This window comes from Carlito syrichta, unplaced genomic scaffold (assembly GCF_000164805.1).
Source record: "Carlito syrichta isolate Samal-C Ts95f unplaced genomic scaffold, Tarsius_syrichta-2.0.1 Scaffold316280, whole genome shotgun sequence".
Lineage (NCBI taxonomy): Eukaryota > Metazoa > Chordata > Mammalia > Primates > Tarsiidae > Carlito > Carlito syrichta.
Window position 1 is genome coordinate 60,421 of NW_007260376.1, and position 7,731 is coordinate 68,151.

The following is a 7,731-nucleotide window of genomic DNA, read 5'->3' on the forward strand; positions in this document are numbered from 1 at the left end:
CGGGGGGTGCGATCTGTGTGGGGTGCCCGCCCCGAGGGAAGAGACGGGGGAGATAGGAGGCCTAAGAGGAATGGAGACGCCGAGCGGGGGGGTCACGGTATGGGGGGTGTCTTGAGGAGGGCGGGTCTGGAGCCTTGAGGGGAGGTCGAAAAGCCCCGCAGGGGGCTGGAGGGGCCTGGAGAAGGTGAGCGTGGGGGGGGCGGGCGGGAGCTGGAATGGCGATTGTGGGAGGGAGGTTAGTCGAGGAAAATGAAAGCCTCGTCTGGAAGGGAATGTGCGCCGACGGGTAGGCTGGGGAAGGAATTTGGGGGGGGGCAGTCCCGGGGATAGGAGAATGCGTGTGTTGGGAGAGGAGAGGAGGGAGTCCTGGGAGGCAGAGCTGAGAGTGTCCGCCAAGCGTGTGTCTCTCTTGGAGACGGGGCAGGTGAAGGGGTCTGAAAGCAGACTGTTTCCAGGTGGTGATTTGGGGTGTGGAAGCACCTTGGGGGGGGGACCCACAGTTGCTCGAGGGAGATCAGAAGTCAAGTGGGAGCCCCAGGGGTAGGCGTTGCGGGTGACCCCGTGTGGTTGTGGGGGTAGCTGTGTTCAGGAAGAGCTCAGGAAAGGCGCCTCGAGTGGGTGTGCGTGCGGTGGGGGCTGTTCAGAAGGGCTGTGTGTGACGTGGGTGGGAGATACTTGAAGTTGGAGGCATTTCATGTGCGGGGAGATCTGCGTTTTCTTCCCAGATTTGTTACCGATTAGCTCTGTGGCCTTGGACAAGACCCAGCGCAGTTCTGTTACCTGTAAAAGGAGAAGGGAGGGAGGGGTCCCCCTTCAGTGATTCTGCAATGGATGTATATCGAGTTGGGTCTTTGGGGGAGTGGGTTTGCTGGAGATTTTTCTGGAACCCGGGGCCGACTGAAGGGGTTTGAATGGAGGGTGACTGGAAGCCTCTTGAGGGTGTGCGGTCGGTGCCCTGGGGCTCCCGCGGCATTCCTGGCCGGAGGGGAAAGGGTGGAAGGAGCAGCAGCTCCCAGGCCGCCCGAGGTAGGGAGGCCTGGCGTCACCTTGGGTAGATGACCCAGGTTACTTGAATTTCCTTCTCAGTAGGGACTGGGGGTGGGAGTGGTGTCCTTATCTGCCGCCCCACCTATCTTAGCGTGGGCACGTGGGGATAGCAGGCGGGAAAGTGCATGTTGAAGGGACTAGTCTCTCAGCCACAGTGGCCTGAGGCAGGGCCCGCCTGGAAGACTAAGAGTTGCCTTGTTTGGGAGGCAGCCGCAGCCAGTGTTGTTTGGAGCGTGTCGGACATCTGTCTTCTCCAACTGTGTATGCCCCTCGTGCTTTTTTTCCTCAGGTGATGGGGGTGGGGACCTTCCTTTTCTCTCCCTTCCTGTTTCCTGCCACTCCCCAAGTGACTCCTCTATCTCAGTTCCACTCCCTACCGGGAGTTGGGGGTGTGTGCTGTTCTGTTCGTGGCTGTAGTCTCCCCTTGCCCACAGGGTGAGGCCAGGGCACCATTCAGGCCCTGGGTGGGAACCGGGGCTCACTGGAACCCCAAGTCCTTGCTGCCATGTGTCATTCTTCCTTCGCTTGTCTCCCAGCTCCCTTCCCCCAGGGTCAGGCAAGGTTGAGGGAAGGGTGGCTCACAGCAGCCACTATACCAGCTGCTTTGGATTCTCAGTGAGGGCCAGATTCTAGTAAGTCCTGCTGGATACCTACTGCAGCAAATATTTACACTCAGCTGTTCTTTGGGGAAAAAGCTTTGCTTCACCTCTGCCCTTTCCTGCTATGGGGTAGGGATCCTTTCTGAAGTGGAAGAAGGAATAATGGAAAGGAAAACACTGATCTGTGCTGTTCTCTCTCTTCTTTCTGAAAAATGCCCCCACCCCAGCAGGCTGGGCCTTTCTATATTGCAGTGTTGCTTTAGTGAATGACAGATTGCCCTTCTTGTCTCTCCAAGGCTGAGCCCTCGGAAACAGGGAGAGCCAGCAGTCCTGTGAGGGTCCTATACCTGATATTCTAAACATCTGTGTCCAGGACAGCTGTAGGCCCTTAAATAGGTACAGTTGAATTCTTCCAGGAATCAAACAAGGATTGGCCAAAGGCAGGAGGGGTGTGTGTCTCGTTTCTACCTGGAACCCTGTGCTCTGATTTCTAGGGACCCCTGTAACCCAGGCATTATCCCATGAATAGGTGATGCCGCAGTGTTGTTTTGTTTTGGTTTTTTTTGAGTTGGATTCTCACTCTGTCGCCCAGACTGGAGTGCAGTAGCCGCTTCCGGCCACTGCAGCCTCGACCTGCTGGGCTCCGGCTATCCTTCCTCCTCAGCCTTCCGAGTAGCCGGAATTACAGGCATGCGCTACCACGCCCGGCTGATTTTTTGATTTATTGTAGAGATGAGGTCTCCTGCCCAGGCGGGTCTCGAACCCACGGGCTCAGGTAATCCACTCACCTCAGCCTCCCAAAGGCGTGGGATTATAGGCTGAGCCACCAAGCCCAGCTGCTGTAGTTCTTATGTGGGAAGGCCATAAGTGTTCTCCTGGGAGAATGGAGAAGTAAATACTGGTCTGGACTTTGAGCAAATTCTTAAGCAAATGTAGGTCTGGGACACAGTTTCCTTTCTCAATTTCTGAAAGAGGTCTTGGTAGGCTCTTCTGCCCTGGAAAGGTGAGATCTCTTGATGGCTCTGCCAGAACTTTATCACAGCAAAAAGAAATGCCTTGCTGGCTAAGCTCCCATGTTCATTGAAACATCAGTGTTTGCAGGGCCTCAGCGTTTAGACCCTGACCTTTGGTTTGGACTGTAATGGGTGTGAGTTAATTATTTGAAAATTTTAAATTTTTTTTGTTTTTTTCAAGTAGGTTCTTTCTTTTTTTCTTTTTTGAGTAGAAATCTCACTCTGTTGCCCAGGCAGGAGTGCAGGGATATGCTCATGGCCACTGCAGCCTCGACCTGCTGGGCTCTAGTGATCCTTCCACCTCAGCCTTCCAGGTAACTGGAACCACAGGCACATGCTACCATGCCTGTCTAATTTTTTTGATTTCTTGTAGAGATTAGGGTCTCACCAAGTTACCCAGGCTGGTTTCGAACCTCTGAACTCCAGCAATCCTCTCGCCTCCACCGCTCAAACTGCTGGGATTACAGGCGTAAGCCACCACGCCCAGCTTTTTTTTCTATTTTTTTTTTTAAACTGACTTGGGAAGCTCCAAAGTAGCCATCTGTTATTTTGTTCCATTACTCTAATTGCTTGCCTCTTAGGAGCTGCCTGAGACAAACAGGTTCTTAGTTGTTTTCAAAATTGAATAGCAAACTTAACCAAAAAAAAAAAAAGTAACCAAACTCAATTGTCATCTAGAAACAAAACTGTAAATATGGCCTCTGGGAAAGGGGGCAGGGGAAGCAACTCAGTTGCTAGCACTCTGTTGTCTCCCGCTTTTCTCCTCAAGATATGTTCGAACACGACTTTTCTAATGACTGAAGAAGAGGGGAGGATGTCCTTGGGCATACAGGGTCACTGCTGGGAGTGGCTTCTGCCACTTCACCGAATTTGAGGCGGTCCAAGGTGTGGGCCAGGCATTGCCTTCTGTCTTTTGAAACACCCTCCCTGGTGCCAGCTTCTGAGACCAACAGGGAGGCTACTTTGACTTCGGAGAATGGACTCACCCTCCAGGTGGGACTGGTGCTAAGAGCTTTCATTTAATAGCAGCCAGTTACCTTGTGGGGAAAGTTTAGTGAAAGTGTTGGGAGGAAAACAGCCTCGGAGCAGTGTAAGGATACTCAGATGCTGGTGGTGCTGTTAAACTCCTGCTGTGCAGTGAGTCAGGTCTGTTAAAATGTAGGCCTGCACTCTCAAGATATGCTCTTAACCAGATGACCGAGAAGCAAGAACACGTCTGGATTCCAGTCTAAGCCTCGGGAGTGGGGAGTTCTGCCATTTCAACATATACTCCAGTCATGGCAGACTTTGGCCAGGCAGCGCCCTTTTCTAGCGTTAACTGAGTGCTTAGTATGAGTAAGTTATCTGGCAGTGCTGTCTAGCAGGTGACAGCAAAGAGACAGGAGCCAAAAAAGAATCGATTTGGGAAGGCCCAAGATATTTGAGACTATTAAGATGAACACTTTAGGCTTTTACTATACTGATTTATAGTGTGCTGGGAATTGTACAAGCCTTTGACCAAATCTTAGAGTTGTTCTTTAAAAAAATGATTCCCAGCCGGGTCCAGTGGCTCAAGTCTGTAATCCCAGCACTTTGGAAGGCCAAGGCAAGAGGATTGCCTAAACTCAGGAGTTTGAGACCAGCCTGGGCAACTTGGTGAGACCTCATCTTTACAATAAATAAAAAAAAAAAAATAAGCTGGGTGTGGTAGCGTGTGCCTGTAGTTCCAGCTACTTAGAAGACTGAGGCAGAAGGCTCACCTGAGCCCAGCAGGTCGAGGCTGGTGCCACTGTACTCCAACTCCAAAAAAAAAAGGTTCCCTTGCTGCTGCCTTTATTTTTTTGAAAGGGAGGAGGGAAGGGCAAAAAATGAGTGAACAGCTGTTTGCTCTAGTATCACTTGCTCATTCAAGTTTTCTGAATAGCTTAAACATCAACATGTTTATCTCCTCCCTGGCATTTAGCATATTCTAGGGCAGTGTTCCCCCAGCTTGAGCCTTGTTTCCTTTGCTTAGTGATGTTCATGTTCTCATCGTTCACATTCAGTTCCTTTCCTTCAGTTTCCTTCCTTTGCTTTTATTTATGTGTTTAGTTTACAGAATAACAAAAAAACGCTCATGTTACCTTGTTAAGTTTTCTTCCTCTCTTTTTCTTTTTTCATGGAAATAAGAGGCAAGTGATAGCAAGCTGGTAATTCAATGGCAGCAGTAACTGAAACACTGACCTATTAAAGGGCAGACGGAAGTTTCTACTTGAGCAGAGACAAATACTACTATCCATGGAAGTTTGAAAGAAGTCTTTATCATGGGTAGTTTAAGAGCTCAAGATTTGTCTCTTATGGGTTGGGTTTAAACTTTGAAACATCAAAGCAGAGTTATAAGGAAACTTAGTTTTTTTAGTTGGCAGTGTGGGGCCAGAATTTGTTACAAAGTGTCTGAAAGTGGTACAAGTATCACTTATGTCAAGAAAGTTTATGAGTTGCAATTTAGGTAGTATCCTAGGTATCAAGGATTGTAAGTTTCAGTGACTCAAAGAGAAACAAACATTTTAAAATTCCAGCCTGTGTTTAAAAGAGTAATCTTATTGAAGGGGGAAATGGAGGGACTGGCTGGGAGAAGGATCTTGCCTTCTCCAGAAAGTGAAATCTTTGCATGTATATAACTGACAAGTGTGTCCTTAGACAGCCGTTTTATTCAAGTAGTGGTCTCCCTGGGATTATAAAAATCCCTGAGACATTTGTCTTGGTGTTGTGCCTTTTTTGGTTGTGTTCCTTCATGTCCTCCCCCTTCCCCTTCTCCGTAAACAACCGAGGCATTAACTTGGAATGTCCATGGAAAGTCTGTAAAAGTTGGCTGGTATAACTGGGTTGCCCTCCCTTTCTTCAAACAGCATTTACTAGGGAAAAGACCAGTGGTCTTTTTCCTGGATGTGATTTATTGACATGTTATCTAAAAGAGATGGATTGAATTTACTTGGAATTTGCTGTCTGCCACCTGTGGCTGTGCTGACTCCTGCCTTCCTGGGATGATCCCTACTCTGTCCCCTCCCCCGAGAGTGAGTGGTCATCCTGTGTTTGCGGAATGGACAGTGGTTTCCCAGGCAGAGCAGTGCTTATCTCCATACCTCTTAAACGTCGGTGATTTGTGGTTTTTTTTCCCCCATAACCAGCCACTTTTATAAATATAAAAGTATATACTTAGTAATTTTTAAGTTAATTTGCATTTTAAGTTTTAAAATAAAAATTGATACGAGTATAGTAAAAGAAAAACTCAGTTTCCCTGACCATAAATAGAAGGAAACTGCAAAAATAAACATGTTGAAAACAAAATAGCCGGGCATGGTGGCTCATGCCTGTAATCCTAGCACTTTGGAAGGTGGAGGCAAGAGGATTGCCTGAGCCCACAGGTTCGAGACCAGCCTGGGCAACTTGGTGAGACCTCATCTCTACAATAAGTCAAAAAATTAGCTGGGCATGGTGGCACATGCCAGAAGTTCAGCTACTTGGAAGACTGAGGTGGAAGGATTGCCTGAGCCCAGCAGGTCGAGCCTGTGATGGCCGTGAGCAACATGCCACTGCACTCCAGCCTGGGCAACAGAGTGAGTCTCTTGACTCAAAAAAAAAAAAAAAAAAAAAAGCGGTGGCTCAGCCTGTAATCCCAGCACTTGGGGAGGTGGAGGCAAGAGGATTGCCTGAGCCCGGGGTTTGAGACCAGTCTGGGCAATGTGGTGAGGCCTCTTCTCTACAATAAATCAAAAATAAGCTGGGTGTGGTAGCACGCACCTGTAATTCCAGCTACTTGGAAGTATCACCTAAGCCCTGCAGGTTGAGGCTGCAGTAGCTGTGTGCATGCCACTGCACTCCAGCCTAGACAACAACTCTAACTAAAAAAAAAATAAAAATAAAAAATAGTGCTAAGTTCTAGGTAATACTCTTCCTGAGGAAGACCCTGGACCTTCCCTTTGTTAAGAAGAGAGATTGGCGGCCGGGCTTGTGCCTCAGCCTGTAATCCCAGCACTTTGGGAGGCTGAGGCAAGTGGATTGCCTGAGCCGGCAGTTTTGAGACCTGCCCAGGCAACTTGGCGAGACCTTGTCTCTACAACAAATAAATAAATAAAATAGCCAGGCCTAGTAGTGCACGTCTGTAGTTCCAGCTACTTGGAAGGCTGAGGTGAAAGGATCGCCGGAGCCCAGCAGATCGACTGCACCCCAGCCTGGGCAACAGAGTGAGACTCCAACTCAAAAAAAAAGAAAGAAAAGAAGAGAGACTGGCAAGAGTTGGTGAGGTACTAAAGGAACCGCCCCCACTCCCATCAGTGTGACTCAGGTTTGATGTAAGCTTTCGATAATCTTTTTTTCCCCCTGGGTTGGAGTCTAACTATGTCGTCCAGGGTACAGTGGCATGCTCATAGCCACCACAACCTCAACCTGCGGGGCTCAGGTGATCCTTCCGCCTCAGCCTTCCAAGTAGCTAGAACTACAGGTGTGTGCCACCATGCCCAGCTAATTTTTTGATTTATTGTAGAGACGAGGTCTCCTCAAGTTGCCCAGGCTGTTCTCTCCTTTTTTTTTCAGGTTGTTCTCAGAGACATGGGTTCAGGCAATTCTCTCACCTCCGCCTCCCAAAGTGCTGGGATTACAGGTGTGAGCCGCTGCACCTAGCTGGATAATCCTTAACGTCTCCCCTGTGTGTGCACCACCTTCTGAAAAAGCCTTATCTCACTGGTCCTGGAAACATTCCATGGGGTGGAAGGGCAGTGACTTGCCCAGGAGCACACAGCTCATGTCCCTCTCACCCTCCACTGGACTTGAACACACTGTCCATACTCGGGTGGTACCTGATTCATCCTGGATTTCAAATATTATGGCTTTCCAGGTTTGGGGTTTTTTTTGTTTGTTTTTTGTATTTTTTTTGGGGGGGTTGGAGTCTCACTCTGTCACCCAGGCTAGAGTACAGTGACATGCTCACAGCCACTGTAGTCTTGAACTGCTGGTCTCAGGTGATCCTTCTACCTCAGTTTTCCAAGTAGCTGGAACTGCAGGCATGCACCACCATGCCCAGCTAATTTTTCTTGTTGTTTTTTTTTTTTTTTTTT

The 7,731-nt window shown here is 48.9% G+C and overlaps 1 protein-coding gene across 1 annotated transcript in view; it reads left to right on the forward strand.

The window, feature by feature from the left end:
- Positions 1-4,055, forward strand: part of EIF3K (eukaryotic translation initiation factor 3 subunit K) — a 25,259-nt gene extending 21,204 nt beyond the window's left edge. The window contains exon 9 of the mRNA XM_021706987.1: positions 4,024-4,055. The gene's annotated coding sequence lies outside the window, so the exon portion shown is untranslated. The remainder of the gene's footprint in view (positions 1-4,023) is intronic.
- The last annotated feature ends 3,676 nt before the right edge of the window (positions 4,056-7,731 follow it).